This window comes from Camelus bactrianus, chromosome 20 (genome assembly GCF_048773025.1).
Source record: "Camelus bactrianus isolate YW-2024 breed Bactrian camel chromosome 20, ASM4877302v1, whole genome shotgun sequence".
Classification (NCBI taxonomy): Eukaryota; Metazoa; Chordata; class Mammalia; order Artiodactyla; family Camelidae; genus Camelus; species Camelus bactrianus.
In genome coordinates, this window is record NC_133558.1 from 4,121,243 (window position 1) to 4,149,032 (window position 27,790).

The 27,790-nt window shown below is 47.6% G+C and overlaps 1 protein-coding gene and 1 non-coding gene across 7 annotated transcripts in view; both read left to right on the forward strand.

Annotated features, from left to right (window-relative positions):
• RREB1 (ras responsive element binding protein 1) overlaps nt 1-27,790 on the forward strand; it is a 163,895-nt gene that overhangs the window by 19,647 nt on the left and 116,458 nt on the right. The window contains exon 1 of one of the 6 annotated variants that reach the window (XM_074348054.1): nt 21,499-21,781. The exons of 1 other annotated variant lie outside the window; for it this stretch is intronic. The gene's annotated coding sequence lies outside the window, so the exon portion shown is untranslated. Of the gene's footprint in view, nt 1-21,498; nt 21,782-21,891; nt 22,451-27,790 lie in introns of those variants that run through there. 4 more of the 6 variants (XM_074348059.1, XM_074348052.1, XM_074348057.1 and 1 more) reach the window with 4 other exon arrangements.
• TRNAA-GGC (transfer RNA alanine (anticodon GGC)) lies at nt 13,441-13,517 on the forward strand. Its single transcript has one exon. It is a non-coding gene; the product is annotated as a tRNA-Ala (tRNA).

The following is a 27,790-nucleotide window of genomic DNA, read 5'->3' on the forward strand; positions in this document are numbered from 1 at the left end:
ATTCGTGTTGGAGGAAGGGCCTGGCCTTGGGCACCTTGTGGACCGTGTTCTTGCACAGGTGCAGAGAGCAGTGGGGAGGCAGCCTTCATATCCAGGCCAGGAACCTTACATTGCAGAGGCAGCCAGGTGAATCTGACAGACAGGATCTACAGAGGAGCTTTGGACAGCGAGGAACGTGGTTACACAGGAGCACCCACTCAGAGGGTCCTGGACACCAGTGAAATAACCACAGCAAGGCCTGTTTCCTTGTCCCGTCTTTCTGCCACAGCCAGTTAAGATTCCAAATCACTTTTTTCTTTGCCAGGGCAGATTATTGCTCAGCGTCTCCTAGAGGTGACCTTTCTGGGCCTGCACATGGTTTAATTTGGACCCCGATAGGTGTTCTGGGCCTAATCCAGGGGCGCCTTTGGAGTCAAAGCCAGTTTCGGCCACTGGGGTTTTTGTGGCAGCTGCCCCGCGGGTATTTCTGGTCCCCGAGGAGGTGCCTCTGAGCTCTGTGATGCACTCCCCCTCCCCCTCCCCACCTCCCAGAGGACTTTCTCCACCAACTGCCAGGGAGACTTGTGACCTGTGGTCAGAGCCCAGTGTGGTGACAGCTTTGTGTACCAGCCCCTCCAGAAAACAGCCTAAAAACCTGTGCACAGCTCTGGACTCTTTCAGAGGCCTCAGGAACCGGAAATAAGTCTCTTCTAAATGGAGTGCCCACACACGCACCCACCCTCGGAGTCTTCATTTTCAGGATGGAACTGGGACCTCCACTTGCCAGATTTTTTAGTTACACGCTAACTCCGCTCATGTCATCCAGTGATTGGAAACACCCGTGACCGGTGCAGCAGGTCATGGGAGACTCTGCAGAGGGGAACATCCAGTGGTCATCCGTCTGAGTTCAGGGTGTTCACTTTGACCACTTTTGACCAGTTTCCTCTGGATGGTTTCTTTGGTTTTTTTTTTTAGGGGGGAGATAATTCAGTTTTTAATTTATTTTTCATGGAGGCACTGGGGATTGAACCCATGACCTTGTGCATGTTAGGCATGTGCTCTACCCTTCCCCTCACTGGATGGTTTCTTCTCTTGAAAAATTACTGGCTGTAGTCAGCTTGCCCGCGAAGGCTTCTCACCACGCAAGTGGTGTTTCTGCTTCTCACATCCCTCTCGTTCCCGGAGCTTCTCCTCCTGGCATCGTCACAAAGCTGCAGCTGTCTCAGCCTCGGCCCCTCGCCCAGCTTCTCAGCCGTCCCTCACCTTTGTCCTGTTGGCTTGGAGCTTTGGCCCACTCGCGGTGCAGCAGGGAGACAGCACCTCTGGGCTCGGAACAGCGTTCCCGCTTTCATCCTGCAGTCCTCGCACCCGCTGGTAGCTCCTCCCACCGCGGTTTAAATCAGGGCCCTTCCCCAGCTGTCTTGAACCTGGGGTCTTGGTTTGCCTTTGAGGAAAGAAGGAGGAGCCAGTGCAGTCAGATCTGTCCAGCTGAGTGTGTTTGCAGCTGGCATCTCGGAAGGTGGGCTGTCAGCATCTCCCTGACACCTGGCATTTCGCAGCCTTCTTACTTCCTGTCCTCAAGGTGATGCGCGCTGACAGCAGGTTAGATTTGTTGCTCTGTTTTAACCTCAGCCCCTTTGAAGAGAGTCTGAATCCTTATATCAAGCAGAGGCCAAGCCGGTCAGAGGGACCCCACTGGGGTGATTTCTGGAACAGCAGGGACTTTGGAGTGAGACAGGCTCGCTCTGACCTTGGGAGATTCAACCTCACTAAACCTCCCTTCTACAAAAGGGGGGCGTTTGCCTGGCTCCAAGGGCAGTGGCAGAGGTTAAATGAGATCATGTAGGCAAACCACGTGGCTCAAGTTTGAGTCAGGGCTCCTGGGACATGTTAGCTTTCATTTGTGTCCAACTTCACCATCCAGACCTGTTTCCCGTGCAAGTTTTTGTTGCTCTGAAACCCGCTACAGTTAGCAGGAGAGCCTTCTGTGGAGGGCATCCTCGGCTGCTTGGAAAGTCAAAGGGAAGAGGACAGAGAGGCAAGAGAAAGCCATGCTTCCAGCAACCTGCGTCACCAGGAGGGCCAAGAGCAAGGCTGGAGGCAGATGAGAAGCAGGGAGGGAGGCTCGGGCTGGGACGCTTCTGCGTGTCTGCACCCCAGCCTGCTGGCTGCTGGGGTGCTTTCTCCTCCCTCCCTGACTTCTTTTACCACCGGACAGGCTGTCACCAGACCCCTGAAGAGCTTGGCAGGGCTGCAGGCGTCTGCACCCATGCCACCCCTCCTGATGACGCAGCAGACGCCCGAGGCGCTGGCACGGCCACGTGGCCTTGTCAGTTGCTTTCTGGCTGCTGTGAGCACCCGGGACCGCTTTCAGGTTTCAAGAAGTGAGAATACTCAGCTCTGGGAGGCAGGGGGTCTGAACACACGTCCCGGCTTCCTGTAGCCTTGCATCTTCCCAAGTTACATCAGCTCTGACCCCCGGTCTCCTCCTGTGCGTGAGGATTATGAGTAACTGTGTGCCCGTACATGTACCCGACTGCCGGGCCCTGAAATCCTCCCCCCAGCGACTGAATGCATTTGCAACCATCTCTGCAGGCCTCCTCCTTCGAGGCAGCACCACCTGTCAGGATTAGCACCTGAGGGGCGGTCCCTCACTACCACCACCTCTCCAATCCTGCTCCGGTTTTGAGAACCTGTCATTTTGGGCCCCTGTTCCACACAGCTGTGACCGAGCTCGCTGAACAGCTCCCCAGTTCCCAGCACAGCCGGCCTTTCTCGGCCTCCACCATGAACCTGCCTCTCTTCTACCACACGGTCTGAGAGTTAGAAACTCATCAATGAATCTCACTTTCGGTGTGCTCTTCCTGAATGAGTTGTAACTGGGTTTTTTTTTTTTTTTTCCAACTCTGATCTCAAGGGCCACATCTGACAAGATACTTGTGTTAAAAAAAAAAAAGTATTTTTCCCCCCAACATTTCTTTCTCTATTAATCGAAATGACTTTGCTTTAAACTAAATGCCTCACACAGGACTCATTTAGAAGACCAGAGCTGTTCGTGAGACCATTTAAAGACCTTTCCTCCTGGTAACTGAGAAAAAAATCAGCCAGGGTACTTGAATCTTGTCACGTTTTGTTTTTCCCTGCTTGTGCCCAGGATAAAGATGTCATAGACGCTTTTAGGTTCCACACTCCTGCTCAACTCTTTAGGTAGGAGGAATAATTGGCTTTTTTTTTTTTTTTTCCTGAGACGAGGGTAGTGCAGACTGAGCTATTCTCTTGCAAATCTCTGTGGGTACTTGTTGGTAAAGTCTGACTAGCTGCTGATCTGTAACTCTTCTCGGTTTCCTTTGAACAAGGGCAATGAGCTGCTCTTTTTCTGCCCAGCCCTTGCACTGAAAAAATCCAGTAGGTGGCCAGAGAGTCTTTAGAAGACTAAAGACAGCTTCAGAGAGCTATTGGACCAGGTTTTAAAAAGAAAAGTGTACTTGGATCTTTGTACAGCGAACAATACAGAAGGATTTGAATGGGAACCCAGCTTGGGGACAGGTGACTTACATTAGGCAAGTTACAAGTTGACATGTTTGACTATAGCTAAATTAAGTTCTCAAAATAATCCCTGAAACTGGAGCTCGGACTGTTGAAGCAAATCCTCAGACCGGACCTCTCAGCCCGCCTCATTTCAGCCTCTCCTTTATGACGTGGTGTCATCCTTTGCAGCTCCACCCAGGGGCCCCCTCCAGAATGCTCTGTGGAACATGGAAGAACCCTGTCGGCACCGAGGGAGCCAAACCCCAGGAGTCCCGTGGGGTGAGAGCTTTCCCCTTTGGAAATTACTTTTGTAAAAAATTCTGAGTTGAGGAGATGGCAGTGAGGGAAAGCTCTGCAGTCCCAGCTTTCAGTTTCCTGTGATGTCCCGGGTGCTACTTTGATTTGAGCCAGGCGAGGTCTCGGAAGCCAGCAGGACCCTGCCCTCAGTCCCCTGGACTGGGAATGGCTCGTGTGTGTCCTGTGTCCCCAGCCTCAGCTGTGAGCTCTGGCACAGGGATGTTCCCAGGAGCAGCCTGCATTTTCGAATAAAAGATTCACTGAATGTGACTGGTGCCTTTAACAGTCATGTGGCAATGGTCTTTACCGTGGTAAAATAGACGTTGCGTAGAATTCACCATTTCAACTATTTTTACGTGTGCAGTTCTGAGGCATTAAGTACCTTCACGTTGCAGTATCAGCACCTCCATCCATCTCCAGGACTTTTTCATCCTCCCAAACCGAACCTCTGTCCCCATTAAACACAAACTCCACATCGCCCTCCCTCTCTCCCTGGTATCCCCCATTGTACTTTCTGTCTCTGTGGATTTGATGCTCTAGGGACCTCATATGAGTAGAGTCATCCAATATTTGTCCTTTTGTGGCTTCAAGGTTCATCCATGTTGTAGCACGTGTCAGTACTTCATTCCTTCTTAAGGCTGAACGACAGCCCATCATATGTGTAGGCCCCGTTTTGTTCATCCACTTGTCATCTGCGAGCACTTGGGTTGCTTCCACTTTTTGGCTGTTGTGAATAATAGGTGTACAAATATGTCTGAGACTCTGCTTTCAATTCTTTTGGGTATAGATGCAGAAATGGAATTGCTGGATCATAGGGCAATTCTATTTTTAATTTTTTGAGGAACTGCCGCCCTGTTTTCCATAGAGGCTGCTGCATTTTCCATTCCCACCGGCAGGGCACGAGGATTCCATTTTCTCCGCATCCTCGCCGACAGTTGTGGTTTTCTGGTTTTTGGTGCTAAGCATCCCAGTGGGTGTGGGGTGGTATCTCATTTGGGACAGTGGTGGTTTTAATGTTGGTGTTTGGTGGCAGGCAGAGCTGAAGCCTCCTGCTGGGTTTCTGTGTGGTGCAACAGGCAGGAGGAGAGGGCTCCGTACCCCTTCTGTTGCCCGGAGTCTAGATCTGAGACCTTGCTCTGATCTGCTCTAGCTAAGCCCTGTGGCTTCTTGGGGCAACTGCAGATAAGAGACATGTGATCAGGGCTGTGTTTCGCTCCTTCCTGAAGGAAGGAGGTCGTAGCAGCTTGGGGTCGGTTAGGACTCCTTGAAGATCTTTCTCCCAAGCATGTGGGCAGGAGCAGAGGAACTGACTTTGACCGGCTTCACTGGGAGTCTAACTCACCAGTGACACTTTTTTTGGTTTTACAGACAAATCCAGCTTCTCCTTCTGCTTTTTAAAAAGATGCTCACCTACCACAAAAGCATTAGTTTTCTAGGGTAAATGGAAATACAATGCAAGACCTATTTATCACAAGTTTATGTTTTAAGTGGAATGATAGATTTTTAGGTGATTTTGAAAATCGTGGCTCCAATCCCAGATTTCTAGTTTTATAAAATTCTTTGAGATTCTGTAATACAAGGAGATAGCAGGTAAAGTTCATATGGGTAAGAATAAGTCTAATTAAATTAGTAAAATAGTAAAGTAATGCAGTTACATAAAATTTGGGAAATAGAAAAAGTGTAACCCATTCCTACCACTCTGACATTATTTCTTTACAATTCTGGTACCTTTCTTTCCAGTCTTTTGTACCTACTTAAAGAAAAAAAAAACATAATTGTGATAATATGTAAATAAACTATGCAAATAAAGCTTTCCAGAAGATTTTGCCCATTTACAAAGCCAGTAGCACTTCAGCATGTGAAAGTATCCACTCATTTCATTCATTATATCCTGGTGGACTTTGGGCATTTTTTTTTTCTAATTTAATATAGAAAAATTTAAAACTACTTGGCTTACCTTCTATTTCCTTTGTAGAAAAACAAATGATGTTTTTCCTGGTTTGTTTTTTGCTTTTTCATTTTTGACATAGAGAAGGTTCATATTTCTACGCAGTCAAGTTATCTATGGTCTTTTTTTCGGTGTCTCTTTTATTTCTAATTTCATCTCTGTTTCTTCTTTATTTGCATTCAAGTTTTAAAACTTTTCCCCTCCAGTGTTATGTTATGTTTTTTTCTCTCCAGGAGTATGACAAATTTTGTTTTTATCTTATTTTTCTGTTTTAAAAATACATCCCTGTTTAACTAGCTAATCCATCAGGGATTTATTTTGGTGTGTGGTGTGAGGTAAGAATTTGCCTTGGTATTTTCCCCCAAATTGCTACCCAAATATTCTAACAATAATTAGTTACTGAATAATACGGTCCTTCTCTGATGATTACCTGGTGCTTCCTGTTTCATAAACTGACTCCTAATGAGTACATCAGACAGATCTATTCCTAGTTTACCTACTCTATTCTGTTAGTTAGTTTTTTTTTCATGCACAGTCCCCGTGCTCCTTTAATTATAGACCTACAATGGTTTTGCTGTTTCGTACCCCTCCTTCCTATAGTTCTGTAGCAACATTTTCTCTACTGTTTTCACCTGTTTGTTTCTTTTAGGCTCACATGGGAATTATTTTGTTCTATTTCTTCCTATAATATATTTTATTCAGTTGGGTTTTGATCAGAATTGCAGTTAACATATAAATTAATTTACACTATACATTAAAAAAATAAAATGTTACCTTTCCTAGCTCAATCTTGCTTCATCTCCCTTTGCATCTTATTATGTATGTGTCTAGGTTATTGATTACACACAAACCTTGTTGAATCTGTTGGTTTGTGAATGGAGTCTTTTAAATTGTACTTTTTGATGGTTATTGCTTTCACATAGGAAGTGTGTGTGTGTGTTTGTGTCCGTGTGTTGTAACTGTCCACCTTACAGAGCAAAGCAAGAACATATTGAAAAGAACACTCTCTTTGCACTCTTTGGAATGGATCAGATTTGGGTTTGAATCGCAGCTCTACTACTTACCAGATGCCTGACTCAGAGAATTTAGCACAGCAGTGTTGGTCATTGGATTTCAATAAATGATAGCTATTTTGATTAGATTTATCTTGAATATAGTTCTTCATCCATTTCTTTGGGTTTTCTATATTTACACACTGATATTAACAATTAAGGATAATGTGACCTTTTTCCTTCCAGTATTTAAGTCTCTTTATCTGTATCATGTCTTATTGCATTGGCCAGAAAAACTTGCAGCACAATAGTAAATAATTTTTTTTCTGTCCAGGATATTTTTGTTGTTATTTTTAAAGAAGATTCTCTAGCTTTTCACTATGAAGTATAATTTCATAGTTGGCTGTGGTTTGAAATGTATACTCTTTATATGTTGGAGATATATATTTCAGATCTTACTTTTTAAGTGCTTTTAAATTAGGAATAATTTGTCATGGAAGACTCATATGATTTGAACAACTTTATTTACAAATCACAATATTAACGTAACCTAAGTGGAAGATAGAAATTAAGGATCAATCCTATCTTGAACATACAGGTTATTATTTCTTCTAAAAATACCGTCTCTGTTTGAGGTCTTTGTGAGTCTTCTTAAAGATTTGAATACTGAAAAGCAATTAACCTCCTTGGGGATGGGTTGGGGGGGGGCATCTTCCTTTTAGTGGCCTAACCACCAGTTTCTTTATATGGAGAAATCTGTACCTTGCCTTTATGTCTGGCTTGGGTTCCACAGGAACCTTTTTATCTCTTGATTCTTACTTTGAATTCCTAAACATGGAACATCTAAGTTTTAAGTAGAAACCATATTTAGACTCTGTAATCTTAAACTTAGGTATTCTGCTGGTTCAGGTTTATTGGTGTTTTAATAATAATTGTTTTTCTGATGTAAAAGTAATATATATTTATTGTGGAAAATTTGGAAAATGTGGACAAGCACAAAAGCAAAGAGTAAAAACAGCCCATACAGTTTTGTATTTTTTTCACTTACTGTGTTTCGAACACTTAGTGATTATTCATGGTTAACATGTTTTGCCACCAGATGAATATTTTGCCATTTGTGTACTAAAGTCCTACTGGTAGACATTTAGCTTGTTCCCAGTTTTCCATGATGGCAAATGATCTAATAACAACCATCCTTATACAAATATCCCTGTGTATGTCTTTTTAGAAAAGTTTCTAGAGTTCTTTTTTTCAGAAGTGGAATGGCTGGCTGAAAGAAGTACACATTTTTGAGGACATAATGCTCAAATTTTCAAATGTCTGTTCAAGATAATTGAAGACAACGTCATTGCCACAACAGCAACTATCTATCTCTTTTCCTCAGCTTCGCCAAAATTAGATCGTTGAAATTTTAAAATATTTTTTTGCCAGTTTGAAAAGGAAAAAAATCTTAACTGCAAATTTTAATTTGCATTTCTTTTATTACTACAGATATTGAACATTAAAAAATGTGTTTATTGCAGTGGGGAGTATAGCTCAGTGGTAGAGTGTGTGCTTAACATGCAAGAGGTCCTGGGTTCAATCCCCAGCACCTCCATTAAAAAATATTTTTAATGTGTTTATTAAGTATTTATATGATTGCTTTTGTGAATTGCTTCTTCATATCCTTTGCCCATTTTGCAGTTGAGGTGTTCTTTTTATATTGACTTGTAAGAGTCAGTAGAGCATAAAAATTAAGAGTAAAAGCATGGAACTCAGAAGAAGTTCTACATTCATACCTCTCTTCTGCTACTTACTAGCTATGAGACCTGGGGATTATGGTGGATATTGTGTGCAAAGCTAACCTATCTTCTACACCTAATAAAGTGTAGCTTTTATTATGTGGAGTCTCCTTTCCAACTCTGCATATAAATATACTTTTTTCCTAGTTTGTAATTTCCCTTTCACTTTAGCCTATAGATTTTAAAACATGTATTTAAATTTAAAATTGTTAAGCCAGGGGGCTGGGTATAGTTCAGTGGTAGAGCACATGCTTAGCATGCAGGAAGTCCTGAGTTCAATCCCCAGTAACTCCATTTAAAAAAAAAAAGTTGTTATGCAAATGGAAATGTGCATCTTTTCCTTTATGGCTTATTCCTTTTCCTTAAAAATCATTCTAGGCCCCCACAAAGATTAGATAAATATTTACCTATTTTTCTTCTGATTCTTTTATCACTTTATGTTTTATGCTTAATTCTTTCATTTATTTGCAATAGGTTGTTTTTTTTTTTTTAAACTGAAGGACCGTTGATTACAATGTGTCAACTTCTGGTGTACAGCACAATGTCCCAGTCATGCGTATACATACATATGTTAGCTTTCTTTTTTTTTTTTCATTAAAGCTTATTCCAAGATATTGAACACAGTTCCCTGTGCTGTACAGCAGAAACTTGGAGTAGGTTTTAGCCTTTGGTGTAAAGTTAGTGTGAAGTTGGTATTTGGTGTGCATTTTTTCCCCTTTCAGTTGTTCCAACGGTGTATTAATCTCTCCATTCCCCCTCTGCTGATTTGAAGTGGCGTCTATATCATATACCAAATACTTCTGGGTTTTCTGTTTGATTCCTTGACACACCTGTCACGGCATTGGCACTGTAGCAAAGGAGGTAGCACGTGGGCATTATGTATCTGCCTTCTAGCTTCACTGCATGCTTCATATCTGGGTGCGTTCATCTCATCTCCCTCCCTCTTTTTTTTTTTCTTCCCCTAAAACTGAAAGTTTGTTTCTATATGCAGCTACAGACTTACAACCTGATTGGGATAAACAGTTTCCTGTCATTCTATACCGTACAGTAGAAAGAACTTGGGCTGTAGACTCAGAGGACGAGGATTCCAAACCTGGTTCCACTCACTAGCTATTAAAGGTGGGCATATTATGTGGTCTGTGGGTGCCTCTGTCCTCTACTGAAGTAATCACGGGAAAATCAGCCCTTATGCCAAATTCATCCTAAATAACAGGACCAACTTGACCAATCAGAGCCCCATCACTCAGGGCTGTCTATCCCTTTCTATGAAATAAGCCATTGTTGGGGGTGGGGGGAGGTACAGCTCAGTGTGTGCCCAGCATGCATGAGGTCCTAGGTTCAATCCCAGGACCTCCATCAAAATAAATAACCCCCCCAAAACCAAACAAACAAACAGAAAAAGTAAGCCATTGTTTTACTGACTGTGAGAAATTTCTAACTCAGTGTTTCGGTTAAAACTGTTTTATCTTGTCTGTTGTCATCATAATATAATTTCAGTAACATTTAGCAACTGTCGTCTATAAGTGCTTTTATGTGTATACACACACACATATGTAAATCCAGCTACATAAACATTCTCATACACAGATGATTATCAGGTAGCAGGTTAGGAATAATGACCTTGATGGGGACTATTCTGTTTAAAAAAAAAAAATCACACAGGGAATTTGATGTAACCGTAACACTTCCACTGCATTAAGATATACGTGTTTGATTGCAACATGTAAATATAGCACCAAATTTTAAAATGTATATACTAAAAGCGGCAGTTTGCATGTACCTCCCCAGGGCCAGATGCCTTTCCTGCATGCTTTATGCGTGTTGTCTCTTTTCATCCTCATGGCGATGTCCAGGCAGTTATTACATCTGCTTTATAGTTGGAGGAACTGAAGTTCTCTGGAGCTGGACACCTGTACTAGTGACAGCTGGTGAGTGATGGAGTCAGGATGGACCCCAGGGCCGCCTCATGGCCCAGCCCATGCTCTTTACTCTGTAACCTGCCGCTTCCGGGTATATTTGCAGTCCTTGTTTTGCTTTATAAAGTCCAATTTCTGAGAAGCTGGAGAAGAAAGACAAACGCTGCTTTTAGCTGAAGCCTGGAACGTGGGTTTCAGTTTAGGAAAAAAACGTGATCTGATAGACAACGTTATGGCTGTAAGGCATAGGAAGTATAAAGAACTGAGACAACCGTAGTGTAAAGATAAATTGCGGGGAAGAGGAATGGATTTGGTATGGAGAGAGCTGCGTGTTTGAAAATTTGAATTACCTGTGTTGTCTGTCATGTTCTGTAGATGATTGCTTCAAATCCTCAACTCTGACAGAGACACTGAAGTAGTGACATTAAAGGTAGTCGTTTCATGTATTGGATTTAATGCAGCTATTTCTTTATTTTTCCATATAGCAAAGTCATTGTGTGCTTATTGGAGAAAAGAGAAAAAAAGATAAGCAGAGTAATGAAAGATAAAATCCCGCATTGTCCCACTACCCGGAAATAACCACTGTTGACCTTTTCCGTGTCCTTCCCTTCTTGTTTTATTTATGTGTGAGGGTAACGCTCTGTTGCTGTTTAAGCAATGGCATTGTCTATTTGTAGCCAGCTTTTTTCACTTAAAAATATCTCATGAACTTTTCACGTGGGATTATGTAGTCTTCTCCAGAACCATGTTCATAGGTGAAAAGTACTCGTTTCGTGGACTTATGACCGTTTTAGTAGCTAATTTTAGATTCTTCAACAGGGTGCTTCCAGTGGCTTTCCTTTTAGGGCCATCATGACTGTGTCTTCCGATAACTTTACCTAACACTGCTCCTGTAAGGGCTTCTCATTCCGCTGTGTGCTCACATAGGCACTTGCATCCCAAGATCCTCACTTAGAGCTCTGACGAGTTTGTCCTGGCCTGCGGATGTCCCCTGCGTTCGGGGAGACGTGGTCTAGCGTCTGGAGTTTGACTTAGTTTGCAAGGGCCGCCATGACAAAGCACCGCAGACGAGGGGGTGGGACCTTAACACCGAAACGTCTTCCCTCGCAGCTCTGAAGGCTGAAAGTCCAAGATCAAGGTGTCGGCAGGGTTGGTTTCTTCTGCGGCCTCTCTCCATGGCCAGTGGATGCCACCTTTACCCTGCATCGTCACATGGTCCTCTGTGTGTGTCTGTGTCCTCATCTCCTCCTCTTATAAGGACTGTGGTCCTATTGGAGTAGGGCCAGTCCACTGACAAGTGCCCACCCTCATGACTGCATTCTACCTTAATTCTTCTGAAAAAGTCATCTCCATTCTAAGGTACAGGGGGTGGGGACTTCAACATATGAATTTGGGGGGGACACAACTCAGCCTGTAACAGAGGCACACACTGGCTTTACTGTAAGAGGTCCTGCTGAGGAGGCAACTTGTAGTGTCATGTTTATGGTTTTCATGACATTTTGTTTGACATATGACAACTCTTTATTTAGCCTGTAAGACCCACTAGGGCAGAGATCTCGTGGGCTTTGTTCACTGTTGTGTATAGAGTGTGAACTCCATCAGTGCCTGCCTGATTGAGGAGGTTGAATGAATGAGTAAATGGATGTCAAGTTTCTTTAGTAACGTGAAGAAGTAACATACAGTCAGCCTGTATACTCTAAAAGTTCTTATTTTTTGAGCCTGCACTCCCTCACTTCCCTGAAGTGTGCGTATGATAAACTGTATGAAATTGCTAAGTCCATTGCCTTATAGGAGTACCCAAGCCCTAGGTACGACTTTCTTTCTGAGGGAAAGAGAGAGTTTTCTGTCCACTAGGATAGACACGTTGCTGTTTTCAGTGTTTATAGTGGTCAGTATCTTTCATGGCAATCTAGTTGTGTGATTTATTGCAACTTTTTTTTTTAAGGGAGGTACTGAGGATTGAACCCAGGACCTCGTGCATGCTAAGCATGTGCTCTACTACTGAGATATACCCACCATCCTACTGCAACTTCTTGAGCACTTTTTACAGTTGAGAATTTGGTCTGATCCTTTGACCCGGGAACATGGGGACCGCGTCCGTAAGCAAGAGGACCAATGGCCAGAGTTATTGTAAATACTTACAGCACTGCCAGGGGCTCCACTGACAAGTACCATGTGGGGGTCTACTTAACGGGACCTGCAGAAATTTGACTTTGCTTCTGGACGTTCTCAATTGAACCCACAAAGGTGCACATACGTACTACTTATTGAAGAAGTATTTATTTCACTTATTTATATTCTGGTTCATGACGAAAGAGTGCTATCTTCCACAGAGACAAATGTTGAACTATATGTACAAGTCTGTTAGGGAAAGAAAGAACCTTCATCCAGTGAGAGCAGAGCAGTGTTTTCTAATATCTGCCATCTCGTCTGAAGGCAGAAGGAGAGATGACTGGTCCTTTCTGTGAAGAGGTGAAGTTAAATCATTTAAAAATTCTATAAGCAATAAACTGTTGTCATGGAGAAAAGGCTGCCTTAGAAGAGTTATTTAACCCTCCCTGATATTCTGATATCTTTGAAACAATTTAATAATTTAGAAGCATGCTAACAGCTCATCAATCTCAAACCCAACCAGCAACTTTTGGCTTCTGGGCAGCAAAAGGAGATGCTGGTCCTCACGCTTACTTACGACACATTGCTAACAACCTTGGTTATCCAGCTTCCTAACCGCTGTAGATTAGAAATGATCAATTAGGAGGGGAAGAGGAGGTTGCTGCTGGCAGGCACACTGACTTCAGAAAGACGTGACAAGACACAGCCAGATAGGGAGGAAAAATGACTAAAAGCAAACAAAAAAATCAAACTGGAATTTACCGTGGAGTCCTAGGGTTTGCTGTGTACCTGTGCATGTGTATAGCTATGCTTACCTGTTTAGATGGATAGTTTCTTGAAGATGTAACCATCTTGTGGCCTACTTGTTTATAAAAAGTTACCTTCGTGGGGGTGGAGCATAGCTCAGTGGTAAAGCATGTGCTTGGCATGCACGAGGTCCTGGGTTCAATCCCCAGCACCTCCATTACAAAAAAAAGAAGACACAGCCGCCTCCCTCATCTTCAGACAGCCAGCACTCTGTCTGTGGAGGGTGTGTGTACTTTTACTTTAACCTGCACACCCAACCCCAACGCCTCATGACCTTTCTCTTGCCTTCTGAAATGGCCTCCACCCTATGTACTATGTATCTCTCTAAATAAATCTAATTTTACTCAAAAAAAAAAAAAAAAGACACCCTTTGACTTGTTTCACAAGCCCCAATCAACCAACAACAACAAAAAAGTTATCTTTACTTGACAATCCAATAACATATTTGAAGTTTATGATAATATTTTATTCATATTTTAACCCTGAATTTTTAGAAAGGGGAGAAAATGAGGCAGAGCATAATATGGTTTAGAAAAAAAATTTGCTCCAGGTGGTTAACCTTTAAAGGGAAAACCATCAAACACCAGAAATAATGCATTCCTCAAGGTATCTGGGCAGCTAAAGTAATAATGTACTGGGGTCACGGAAGTTGTGTAAAGGCAGTGCATCCTGTGCTCTGCACTGCTTGTTGGAGAGGGAGAGTTGAACGGGCTGCTGCACTAAGCGGACTGGGACATCGGGAAGGACATCTCGCCCCATGCCCCTCAGCCTGCTGGTGTACCTGCCACTCCCAGGCAGCTCTTCCTCCAGCAGTTTCCCCTCTGTCCCCCCGTTTCCAGCCCATGCCCAGACCTCCTTCATGCCTAGCCCGCCTCCGCATACCTTGCAGAACATGTCCATCCAGACGCTGCCCTGCGCCAGTCCTCTGCTCGCTGCCCGGGCAAGGAAGTGCCAGTCAGGACAGGCCCCTGCTTGCAAGACGTCCCATCCACTGAGGCCGTGCGAACCCCTGTTCTGAGAAACCCCAATTCTCTGGCTTCTCCGCAGCACTGCCCCTCCTCCCACAGCTTGATGTAAGCATCGTTTGTCCTTAGATCACTTCCTTCAGAAGCCTTGTCTCAAGAAGGCTGGTTCTCCCAGGTCGCGGGGAGGCCGTGGAGTCCGGGCCGTGTTTTCTGCTCTCCTGCCCCACCAGGCTCCCGTCCTCTCCTGCCCCTCAGCTCGTCAGCTCAGGCCAACTTGGGGCTTCAACGGCAGAAGTGGGTTTTTTCACAGCTCTGGAGGCTGGGAGTCCAAGACGGAGGTGCTGGCAGGGTTGGTTCCTCCTGAGGCCTCTCTCCTTGGCTGGTAGATGCCACCTTCTCCCTGTGTCCTCACACGGGCATCCCTCTGTGTGTGCCTGTGTCCCGATCTCCTCTTCTAGTAAGGACGCCAGTCCGACTGGATCAGGGCAAACCCCCATGACCTCATTTTCCCTAATGACCTCTGTGAAGGCCGTACCTCCAAATACAGTCACGCTCTGAGGAACCAGGGGCTGGGACCTCAACATACACGTTGGGGGGGGACACAGGTTAGCCCATGACACCCACGCTGACCTTGGTGTCACCTGGTAACACCTGCCGGTTCTCACCTGCACCCCGCCCTCTCCAGGTCTCCAGGACGCACCCCCTTCACAGCAGCCTAAGTGACCAGTGTCACATTTTTCCTCTCAAGGCCCTTCTTTGTTTTCGGTGACAGGACCCTCCATGTCAAGGACTCATGTCCTGTTCTTTCTTCACTATTTTCTCCATCTCCTCAGCCCCATGAATAGGCTCTCTCTCCATCTCCCAAGAGTCGTTTGCTCCTCTGTCTCTCGAGGACTCCATCCCTTGCTTCCCGCCCTCAGGCCACCTTCTTCCTCACCCCCTGCCTCACCCTCCTCTTCCTTGAACCAGCTTTTCGTCCCATCTTCAGGGCCCTCGGCACCTCCCAGTTCTCACAGCCTCACCCCCCTGGCCGTGAGTTTTACTCATCTCAGCGTCCACCCGTCAGTAATCCTGACCACACGTCTCCTCCCCCCGTGGCCCCGTGGCATCGACGCCACAGCAGAGCTGAACATCTCTCCCACCTCGTCCTGATTTCCTCTCTCCTGAAGCCCCAGCCGCGTGCCGCTCCCCCCGCCTGTGGTGCGGCTGCATTTCCGCGTTCAAAGCCGTCCCATGGGAACGCGCCTTTTTCCCGCTGATAGTTCTGTTTGTTTCTACTGTTCTTTTCTCCTTCCGTCCTGTCATGGACTGTGGCTTAGCCCTCCTTTTCCCCAAGGCTGATCTCTCTACCAGCTCTCCTCTGCCACAGACAGACACACAGCCAGGCAGCCAGGCAGACAGACAGACAGACAGACAGACAGACACACACACACACACACACACACACACACACACACACACAGTTACTTTCCTTCAAAAGCTGTGTTCTGTTTCATAGATCTGTATTGTCCCCCTATCTGGGTCTCCATTCCTTTCCTGTTGACATAAATGTCTGTGGAGGACAGAAAGGGGTTTGTATCTGAGGTTTATGTGAAGGAGGGATGGTTATAAACCCAATTGGCCCTGCTTAAAGCTGTACGCTGGCTTCTATTTCCAATTAGATCCTTGTTAAACGACTGCACAGACAACAATGGCCCTTCTGCCAAACTCCATTCAGGAGCATTTTATTCACATTAGTCAAGACAATCAAGTAGGCATTTTGTTATTAGCAAACTAATTCTCCATTGACTGACAACAGCAGTGGGTTCTGGGGTGCAGCTCAGCCCTGCCAGGTCCCAGCCAGTCCAGCCAGCCTGGGGGACCTTGGGACCCTGCCTCGGTTTCATCCGTTGGAGGCTGGGGGTGATAACGGCTCCTGCCAGGTTGGAGGGCGGAGCGGGCGGAGCAGGACCATTCGCGAGGCCCTGAGAGCAGTGCCCGGCGCGCAGTAGGGGCTCAGTGTGTCAGCTTCTCTTGGGTCGCTCTTGCCCCGTTTCCTTTCTCTCCCTCCCTTTTATCACCTACCTCCTCACGGAGCCCGGCCTTCAGGCCTTCACTTCCTCTCCTTCCAGTCACTCCTTAACCCCTGGCTTTCTGGCCTCCGCCTTCCACTCTCAGAGCAGTTTACTTTCTCAGATCTCACTCACCCCCTTCTCAGCTACTTGCCTTGATTTCTCTGTATGTTAGCACCACTGGCCCCCTTTCTCCTGGGCGGGCCCCGCCTCCTTGGCTGTTCTGCTTCTTTAGAGGCTAAAGAACCCTTGTCCCTCCCTCCTCTGCCTCCACCTAATTGCAGGTGTTTCCTGGGTTCAGCCTCCAGCCTTTTACTGCACATCCTCTCTGTCCCTTACATGTCTCTCCAGGCCTTTCTCCCGGGTCCAGCCTCCTCTCATCCTCTGCACCCCACCCGCGACTCCCCCCGGATACCTGGACCCACCACCCACCCAGGTTCCCAAACTGAAACCAGGGAGGCGGCCCTCTTCATGTCCCCCTTTTCACACGACAACCGGCCCGACCCGGCCCAGTGGATTGCATCTTCTTTAATGTCTCCCACCTCTCACTCCCACCTCTGTCCCCTTCTCTTTGTTTTTCTTTCTTTTTTCCTCTACATCTTTTTTTGGGGGGTGGTTATTTATTTAGTTATTTAAATTTTGTCCCCTTCTTTTTACTTTAACCCCTACACTGTCACCTGTCACCCTACTGATGCCAGAGTGGTGTCCCTTCTGATGCCACACCCATGGTCAGTGCTCCCGAGGGATTTTTTTCCCTTCTCCCATGTCAAGTTGGTCAAATCCTATTGCATGTGCATCCTAATGATGTCGCAAACCAAAGCATTCTTCTCCGCCTCTACAGCCAGCGGCTGACTGGATCCCTGTTCTTTCTCAGGCGGGCTCTTCTGTGAATTCCTAACTAGCCTTCCTGTCCCAAGTCTTCCAGACCCTTCTCCAGGGTCCCTCGAGGGAGGCTGTACCTACCTCCTCCTCAGCCCCTTCAGGGCTTCAGCGCTGGATAAAGTTCACGTCAGCTGCAAGGTGTGCCTGGAGCTCCCGGCCGCCTGGCTCCCGGGCCATTTCTGCAGCTCCACCTCTGGCTGCCGGCCCTCCTCCCTCGGCTCCAGCCACACAGCGAGGTGTTTGCAGTTCAGGAAACTGACTTTGTTTTACTCCTCTGTGCCCTCGTGCTCACTACTCACTGCTCCCTGTCCAGGGCGCCCCGCCCCTCCTCTCGCTGGGGATGGGGGGGACACCTACACATCTCGTGAGATTCCGTGGATTGTGTCACCTCCTCCTAGGGGCCTTCTCCGACGTCCACCTCCTTTTTCTCCTTGATTCTCTTCTACGGCACAGCTTTATGGTTTCCATGGTTTCTCCCTCCAGCTCAGTGTCACCTCATTCTGCCACCTTCCACCTCCAGTGGGCTCCTACCTCTGACTTTCGGAGTTGTCCTTCATTCACTCCATCCCCGGGCTAGGACCCCGGCACCGCTTCGGCCCTCACTCCTCCCCACCCCTGCTTCCCGGTCCACCAGCAGCTTCTCTGTCCATTCTTCTGAAGTGGCTCCTGATGGTCTGTTCTGCATTCCTTCCACTCCACTCTAGTTCAGGCCTGGTTCCTGAGGTTGTCTGTGGATGGCGTTCTGAGTTCTTTGTGGTATCGCCTCAGCCTGTGGACCTTTTGGTCTCATCACCTGCTATTCTGTATGTGTTACGTTCCAGCCACACTGGACCCCTTACCAGTCTCTGAACAGGGCCCATAACTTGCTGCAACCAGGCCTTTGCATCTGCTCTTCCTTTACTTTTCTTTTCTTTTTAATAGAAGTACTGGGGATTGAACCAGGACCTTGTGCATGCTAAGAAGGCCCTCTACCACTGAACTGTACCCTCCCCCCACATCTGCTGTTTCTAATCCCAACTTCCATCTGCGAAACTTCAAGCCATCCTCCGTGGCGCAAACCCATCACTTTCTCTTCTGAGACGGTCTCCCCAATTACTCTTATTTGAAGTGATCTCTTTTCTCTGAACCTCTGAATTTTGTACCATTTAATGGTTCTTATTATATGTTGAATAGCATTTCATGATTACTTCATGTGGATGCAGAGATTAAATTATAAACTCTTCTAAGGCATGGATTACAAATTATCTATTTTTTAATCACTTCTCCACTATAGAACCTATAAGAGAATTTCAAAGCACAATTTCATGTGTGTGTGTGTGTGTATAAGCTTTATTGAGATATAACTTACATACAATGCAGTTCACCCATTTTAGGCATATAGTTCAATGGTTTTAGTACATGCAGAGTTCATTATCACAATCAATTTTAGAACATTTTTTTAATCACCCCAGAAGGAAATGCCATACACATTAGCAGTCAATCCCTATTTCCCTCTAAACTTTCAGCCCTAGGTAACCCATGAACTTACTTTCTGTCTCTGTAGATTTACCTATTCTGGACACTTCATATAAACAGAATCAGAATGATATTTGTCCTTTTGAGTCTGGCTTATTTCATTTAGCATGTTTTCAAAATTGATCCATGTGGTAGTGCATATTTCATTCCTTTTTGTGGCTGAATAATATTCCGTGTATGGATGTACCACATTCTGCCTGTCCACCCATCCGTTGGTGGGTACTCGGGTTATTTCTCCTTTCTAGCTCTCATGAATAATGCTGCTGTGAACTTTCTTGTACAGGTTCTTGTGTGGACATGTTTTCCTTTCTTGTGTATGTACCTAGGAGTGGAATGGCTGGGCCAGATGGCAACTCTATGCTTAACATTTTGAGGAACTGCCAAGCTGTTTTTAAAAGTGGCTGAAGCTTTTTACATTTCCACCAACAGTGTGTAAGGGTTCCATTTCCACTTCCCTGACAACACTTGTTATTATCTGTCTTTTTAATTACAGCTACCTTAGTGGATGTGAAGTGGCATCTCATTGTGGTTTTGATAGCATAAATCTTTTTACTTATTGGATGTTCAATAAATATTTGTCCGATCAGTGATATTTATACATATGAACAAACAGACCTTTGGACGGGCTGTTTGGCTTCCAAGTTTGTGAATTAGCTAGAAAAGATGAACACAGTGCTCAGTATCATTAGAATTCAACTTTTAAAAGTTACTTGTAAACTGTTTTCTCTCTTTTTAGTTGCCAGTATTATCTAGGTGACATTATAAAGGTGATTTGTCATGAAAGTTCTTGTAGCTTTGCTGATTTCGATGTATTTTACAGAATAAGCTAGATTACAAGCAAAATTCCAAATTTCATATGGTTCCTACTCAAAATCTACCACATTCATGAATGGGGAGACCAGGAAAAAAAAATTCCTGAATGGGGACCTGAGGTGGGGGTAGGGGATAGACTTAGAAAAATGCAACTGCTAAAGTTTCTCTGGGTTGAGTTTTCCTCAGTAAACAGTAGACCCTGGGAAACATAACAGGTTCTGAAAACTTAATTTTGGTGACTCTGGACGTCAGAGAAACTGCCAGCTGAATCAGTTCCCTCTTGGGCAACTGATTATCTCAAGTCAGAGGTAATGGTCCAACTGCTTTTGCTTGGTTCTAGAGAGTTCTGTCTTGGCCGGAACCCATCCATTTAGTCCATCCCTCGGCAGACACTTCTAGCTGCAGCCCTGAAAGCCAGAGCTCCGCTGAAGGCCGCAAATTAAAGGCCTGTGATTGGGCTGACAACCTTCTATGGTGTGCAAGTATATTCAGAGGAGCTGGTGTGGAACAGGGTCAAAGGTCATAGTAAGTAGCTAGTAGCCAGCTTTCTGTACGTATAACATCATCTTGCTTAACAAGTCTCAAATGGGTAATTCTGCAGTATTCTCTGCAGCTAGTTAAGAGACACAGTCATCTTTAGAGCTTGGGGAGTGTGTGGTGTTTGTTTTCCACAACCACAATCACCCTTATCTGTTCAAAGATGTTTCCAAAGGCTGACAACAGACCCCTTTCAGAAGCTCGGTAGGGAAAGTATTAACACTTGGAACCATGTCAGCTGCTTTATGGAGGAAGCACAGCCCAGGCCTGGTTTCTCTGGGCTCCCGTGATAACTTGGGACGCTGCAGCCAGGGCGCAGCGTGGTGGCTGGGGCCGTGGGGACGGAGAGCTGCTCGGAGGAGGGCCCCTGCTTTTCAGAGTTGAAACAGGAGCCCTCTGAGAGAAAGAGATATTGCATGTGGCTTCCCTGATGCCTCGGAGGGCGACGTAGATGACACAGCATCAGCCGTGCCATCGTGGGGTGGGGACACAGTGGTGCCCCCTCGGCGGCAGCGCAGCCCCCGCTTAAGCATCAGTTGTGGAGTGCAGGGAAGGGAAGGTGACAAAAGCCGAATCAGCGTTGAATTTGCTGGACCGAGAACACGGTCCCGGGGCGGCAGCCCCAGAGCGAGAAGGACGTGCCCCAGCGAAAGAAACAGCCGAAAGTTGGGGGCGGGGTGAAGCGCCAGTTCCTAAATCTCCTGCCCCATCATCTACTCGTCCCACCTGGATGCGGAGCGAGGACCGCGTGGAAAGGGAACCGCGCGGGTGGGGTTCACCCTCCCATCTGCCTCCGAGACCAAGGGGGGCGGTTCCGCGCCAGGGACCCCCACCACCACCACCACGGCACCCCCTCCCGGGCTCCGAGGCGCCCCTCTCGCGCCTCCAGGGCATCGCTCCCTCTCCCCCTCCTCCGTTAAAATAGTGAAACAAACCACGGAGTGAAGTGATGGAAAGCCGGAGGCGGGGAGTCACCAGTAGTGAGGGGCTGGAGGGGAGGGGGCGCGGTGGTCCAAGAGGGTGGCCAGCCGGCGATCGGTGGGCTGGTCGGGATCGCGCTCAGCTGCCGCCGCCGAGACCCTTCCCCTGGGGCGGCCCGGCCCTCCCCTGGCCCGGGGCGCCTGCGGAGGGCGTGGGGCAAACCTGAGGCTGCAGTGGGGGTGGGGTGGGGGACTGCGCCTCCATCCATCCCAGGATGGAAAACTGCGGTCACCCCGCTAAAATCGGGGCGGGGGCTGCAGTGGGGACCGGCGGGTACCGCGGTCCCCTCCACCCCCCAGCCCAAGCGCCGCCGCCGCCGCCGCCGCTCAGTAACACGTCCCCAGGAGACTCGCAGGAGCAACACGTGATGTGTCTACTTATCAGGGTGAGAGGGGGAGAGCGAGTCTCCGAGCGTGCGGGCGAGGAAGCGGGGCGGGGGGCCGAGGCGGGGGCCGGGACGACGGCTGGGGCGCTGGGGTCGCCAGCTCCTCGCCCACCTCCCTCCCTGTGGGAGAAGAGGAGGAGGGGAAGTGACTGCGGAGTTGATGAACTTTGCACATCCAGAAACGCCATTTTGATTCCTTTTCCGGAACAAGTTTGCATCTCTCCTCGTTCTCTCCCCGAAGCCCACCGGTCCCCACTGCATCATGCCTGGGAGCCAAGCGCCCTGCCGGGCTGTAAGTACGCGCCCGGGGTTCCGGCTCGCTGTCCTTGGGTGGCAGCGAGATGTCGGGCTGAGCGGGAGCGACCTTTTAAAGAACTTTTGGGGATGGGGAGGGTGAAGTCTGCAGAGCGCGTTGTACTTTTTAAACTCAGCGTTTCCCGGAGTCGAGGACCCGAGCGCCCCACGCCGCGCTACGTGCGCTCGGGGCGGTGGGGCCGGCCCGGGATGAGCTGGGCAGCCCTCTCCCCTCCGGCTGCGCGCCGGGCCGCTCCTCCTCCTCCTCCCCCTCCTCCTCCTCCTCCTCCCCTTCCTCCGCTCCTTTTCCCCTTCCCGAGCTGCCGGCTCTGCCAACCAGCTCCCAGCGCGAGCCGCCGCGGCCGCTGCAGCGCCCCACCGCCAGGACCTGATGCGCATCCATATTAGCCGTCCGAGCGCAGGAATCCGGCCCGACCCGCGCCGCCGCGCCCGCCGCGGAATTTATTTTTAACCAGCACCACCGGGACTCGGATGGTGCGCGCACCGCCGGCCAGAAACATCTTCCCAGCGCTGCTCTCCATCTTCCGCCCTCTCTCCCCCGACATCCTCCCCCCCATGTGGGAGGGGAAACTTTTCTCCTACATACTTTCGAGTCCCTCTCGGGCCGAGGAGCGCGGAGATGACGGCGCCCGCCCGCTACCGTAAGGTATCCGGGGGTGCCGGCTCGGGGTGCCCGCCTGGGGTGCTGGCTTGGGGGTGCTAGCTGGGGCCGCGCGGTGGGAGCATCCGCCGCGCCCTGCTCTGCGGACTTTGATCCTCCCCGGCGGACGGCGCCGGCCGGGAGGGGGCCGCGGGCAGCCCTGCGCCCTTGCCGTTCCCAGCTCGTGGCTGGTGGTCACGCCGACCACCGCCCGCGGGTGACCGGGCGAGAGGGGCCGGGGCGGGGGCTGTGTCCGCGCGTATTGTTCCCCTGCCCTTCCGTTGGCGGTGTGTACGTGTTTTCGTGGGAGCCATCGGTGTGGAGCGGAGCCTGCATCGCGGGGGGGTGGGGGGGGAGAACCTCGGCGCTCGGCGCCGTCACGAGCACAGGAAGGAGGCCGGGAGCATCCGAGGCGGGGCCGGCCGCCGGAGCCCGCTTCGCCGCCCAGCTGTGGAGCGCGCTCGGAAACTTTTGTCCGCCGCCCGCTGGACCAATTTTTCGCTAGTTGTGGGGCTTCCCTGCCTCCTCCCATCCCGGCCCGCAGCGCCGAGCAAGGGCGGGGTGGGGGGAGGGCCGGCGTCGAGGGGCTGAGGACTCAGTGCGCCCCCCCCCGCGCCGCGGCCCGGCCCCCCGCGCCCCCTCCCCGCTCGCGGTCTCTTAGGAAACTGCGACCTTAATGGTTGCTAAGGAGCAAGGGAGGTCCTTCCCGTCGCCGGCCCCCCTCCCTGGAAGCGGCGTGTTTTCTGGACCGGGCGGAGGGGTCGCGTCGAGGATGGGGGGACCCGCTCCCCGCCGCTCGAGGGGCCCGGGAGGCGCGTGAGTGCGGGACGCGGCGGCCGAGCCCACTTCTCCCTGGGAGCCCACTTTTCGTGCGGGGCGGGCTGAGGGGCCGGCAGAGGAGGGGGCGGCGGGCCCCGAGGACCTAGGGGCGCGGGGACCGGCCGGCGGGCGGGCTGGTTGACAGGCGCCGCGTGCAGCTCGCGTCCAGCGTCCGCGGTGCATCCGTGATGGGTTATAAAAGAGGAGGAAAGTATTTCTCCTTGCTCAGCAGATTTGCCCTCCCTCGCTCCTTACTGGTTAGAAGATAGAACGTGAGCCCAGATCCGGACGAGCAGTTCACATTCCATTACGAAATTCTACACGGCTTCAGAGCCAGCAGCAGCACACTTTCGGGGCACTTTGGAGTTTTTGCTGCTTCTTTTTGGGGAGAGAAGGTGGTGGTGGAGAGAGAGAGAGAAGGGTGATTAAAAAATTAACTTTGGGGTATGCTGAGAAACCTGTTCCAGGGTTTTCATCAGCAGAAAAATTCCCCCTCATACTCGTTTTAGAGTTTAGATTTAAAAGCCAGTGGAAATAAAGTTTGCCTGTGGATAGGGATGCTGGAAATAGCGAGGTATTTCTGTCTTGAAGAGGAGACGAGATGATTTCTGCAAGGGCTGAGTTGTTAATGTGCATTGTGTATTTTTGAGATCTTTTTCTTTCAGATATGCAGTGGTGTGTGCATGCGTGCAAGTGTATTCTGACAAATTTAATTGGTGTAGAACGTGGAGAAAAGGGAACTGCAAAGAAAATAGTGGTTTTTGTTTTGCTTTTTGGCTTCTCTTCTCTTCTTTTTCTTTTTTCTTTTCCTTTCTCCCCATGGCCCTTAAAAGCATCCTCTAGGTCTGGTGCTTTTCGAGGAGGCAGGTATGGTTCTAAGACATATGTAACCCGGAAGTCTTGAGTTAGAGGCTGAAGTCCTGGCTGAAACTTCTTTTTTCTTTCCTCTTTCTTTTTTTAAACATTTAGTTCTTTGCTTCCTTCAAGAGTCACACAGAACTTTTGAAGGAGTGAGTTCGAAATTATTCTAATTTATGCAAAGGTGAGCCACTGATTTTAGTGTTTTTTTTTTTCTTTTTTCTTTTACCTTTGCCCTTTGGAGGGAGCTTCTGGGTACCCGCTGATGGATCCTGCTTTGATGTGTTTTGAGCTTTGGTTACACTGATGAATTAAACATTTGAATGGCTTTTATCAAGTTTTAAAAGTGTGAAAAAACACCTTCCTTCCCACCCCCCCCCCTTTTAACAAAAGAAAGGGAGAGCCCTTTGATTTAGTTATGTGTTTATCTTGTGCTCCATTTTAGGTGGTTAATGAACTTACATTGTTCTATCATTCTTAAAAATACTGTTAACACGGGTTGCATTTTAGGATGTTTTGTTTTTAAAGAGGATTGGCTGGTGATGTGATGTTCTTAAGAAATGTTGCTGACATTTACTCTTGTATGGCCTCTTGTCTGGGTTTTCCTAGATACTAGTTTATTTCTCATCAGAAATTCAGAGCTTCAGCCCTTAGATCAGACAAGCATTTGTTATGTGATGGCGAAGATGGGTCTGTCTGACTCAGCTGCCGCAGGTGGTGCATCCATGCCTCACTGTTTACATCATCGCACAAGTGACCTTTTGATTGAAGGGTCTTCTATTTCAGGTGTCTTCAGGCAGCCCCCTGAGGGCTCCTTTGCATCCAGCACAGGTACAGAATACTGAAGGAGGAACATCAACCTACCAAGTTAGTCTGTATCCCATCCACAGTTGTTGGTTACCTGCTCTGTGCCTGGCCCTAGGTAGTTGCTATTATGAGGCTTCCATTTTTCACTCCTCAGTTTTGAACTGCTGTGCTGGTCCACTTCCTAAGATCTGCTTGGAAATTTTTGGTGTCTGTCTTAGGCTCAGTTGCTAACATTATTTATTACTTACCTTCAGCAAAGGAAATTTCCCGGCTAATGAAGTTGAGAAAAAATTCTACCCTTTTAGGGTTTTGTATGGCATAATTAATGTAAATTTAACTCCTGCAAAAATTGGTTCAACGCGCTTACTAGTACTAGTCAGAAGTGCATCCTTTTGATGTTTCTATTCATTATCCTTCTGAAAAGTAGGTGGTGCTTAAAAGGTCATAGGATAAGGGTTGCTAAGCAGCTAAACAGAAGGATGCTAAAATTAACCAAAGCATTTTTGAAAAGGAGTTCTCCCCTGTTTTACATTATTTGAGTAGATTTAATCAATTTCTGAATTCTCCATGTCTTCTGACCTAGGAAAGAAGGATGTTAAGTTTGTTTTGTTTTTGTTATCTCATTTAAATGATCTTTCTTTTGTAAGTAAGTGGCTTTTTGTTGTTGTTGGGGGGGAGGTAATCAGATTTGTTTGTTTGTTTATTTGTTTATTTATTTTAAATGGTGATACTGGGGTTTGAACCCTGGACCTTGTGCATGCTAGGCACACACCCTACCATTGAGCTATACCCTCCCCCCACTGTAAGTGTCTTTTAATTGAAGTTCATGCTCTCTGACCAACTCTGGTGTCAGATGGCAGCCTGTCTGGGCGGACTTCTTGTCTGTTCCCTGTGTGTTCAGGTTAAATCCTCCATGCCCTAAGAAATGTGCGGGTAACATCATCTTATTTCATTTATGAATAACAGATTGCTTAGTTTATTTTGGAAAACCTGCATAATTCATAAAGTAATGTCTTATTTTGCTCTTTATTAAACAGGTTTGCATTCAAAAGATAGAAGTACAGTATATTATCAGTAGAAAGTATGCAATACAGTCTCCCCTGATAACAGGACAATAGTCTTCTGACCCCTTTCCTGAGATTAGATTAGGTTTTGATAGGGCTCCTCCTTTTCACTCACCTCCCCATCTCAGTTTATTTCATCCCCGTTCTTAATACCCTTAGAAAAATAATTACATGAGGTATAGAGTATCTTTGGAACCAAGTGTTCAAAAACAACACTTCAAGAATCTTGCAGTTTTTCAATGAGATAAAAGGGTTGCAATCTAACTGAAGTCCTGGTTGGTAACCATCATCTCTTGGTTGAAAAGCAAGCCCACTGCAACTCAAAAATTTCCCCGCTTCGAGGTTACTTCTACATCTTCTAACTGAACGGGTAAAATTGGGTGATATTTTTTATCCAAATATAATTAGGAAATTAGGTGGGTTCTTTTGAGGGGGAGGAAGGCAGGGTAAATGAGTTTTCTTTCTCTTTTTAGACTCAGAAAGTGGTTTTTGAGTAGAAATAGCCATGGCTGTCTTCAAAAAGCAGGGGTCAGACTGATTTCCACACCCTGGGGGGTCTCCCCATAAATCAGAGGTAAAAGGTGCACCATATGAAACCCAGAGGGAGGCATAGGATGTGCTTTCTGAAATGCATCACTTATTTTTAATTTCCCCCACTCCCATGGAAGGCAGAATACAGAGAGGAAAACCATCTGCTGTGTTTTCATGGTGACTGAAGTGCAGAATGAGGAAGATGGGGCCTGAGGGTGATGGACTTTTTCCTTTTCGGTTAGCTGCCCTGTGGGACAGTGTCATCCACCGTGCTGGTCTCTGTTTCTATGTCACCTTCCCTGGGTGTTCACTGTTGGTGTGAACAGGAGCCAAGCGAGTGTAGCTGGCGTCTGGTTGGTGGAGGCAGGGTGGGGTGGGGTGGAGGGAGGGAGGGAGGCCAGGGAGGAGGGCGCAGGGAGCTGTTCCTTCCAGCTACTGGTGCATCTTGTTTCTGATGGTACTTCGGGTACAGGTGAGCCAGTCTGCCCATCAGTAAAGGTGGCTGCCTGTGAATAGGTGCTTTAGACAAAAGAAGTGGGAGAGGGTGGAGACTGTTTGTTCAGTGTGATTCAAGCAAGCAGTGCTAATAGAATTTGAAAGCCTCTGTAAAGTCCCCAGACTGGGTACTGGCTGCTCTTGAGGGATTCACCTGAGGCCTTTCAGACCCCGCCAGGGCGGGTGGTCCTGACAGGGTGGAGAGGGCCCAGTCAAAAGCCCCACGAGTCTTTGTCAGCCGGCCAGACGCAGAGGAAAAGTCTCAGTGGGGGTAATCAGATAAAGCTTTGAAATGGCTCTATTTGTTTTTCCCCTGGCCAGCCTGGTATCCCATCTCTTTCTCCCCGCTTTTCAGAGACTTGGGGGGTAAGGTTGTTAATAAGAATGTTGGAGGCTTGTAGTGGTTTCATTACTTGTAAAATTTCATTTTCATTAGGGCGTAGTCTGGACAAAGTTAACTTCACCCTGCTTTTGTGAAGACCTGAACAGAGATTTGAATTTTACCCTCAGAGCAACACAGTGAGGGGTAGGTGGATATATTAACCCATTTTCCAGCTGTGCCAACTCCTACCCGGTGGCTGGTAATAAATCAAACCTGGGACCCAGAACTCCCAACCCCAGCCTAACTCCGAACAGCACCTGCTTCTTAAAGTCAGTGCTTGGCTTCAGAAGACTGAGCATTAAATTTACAGGGCCTGTTTATCGATGTGTGCATGTTTTTTTTAAATGAGACTAGAGCCTTTCACAATAATTCTGTGGTTGAATTTGAAGA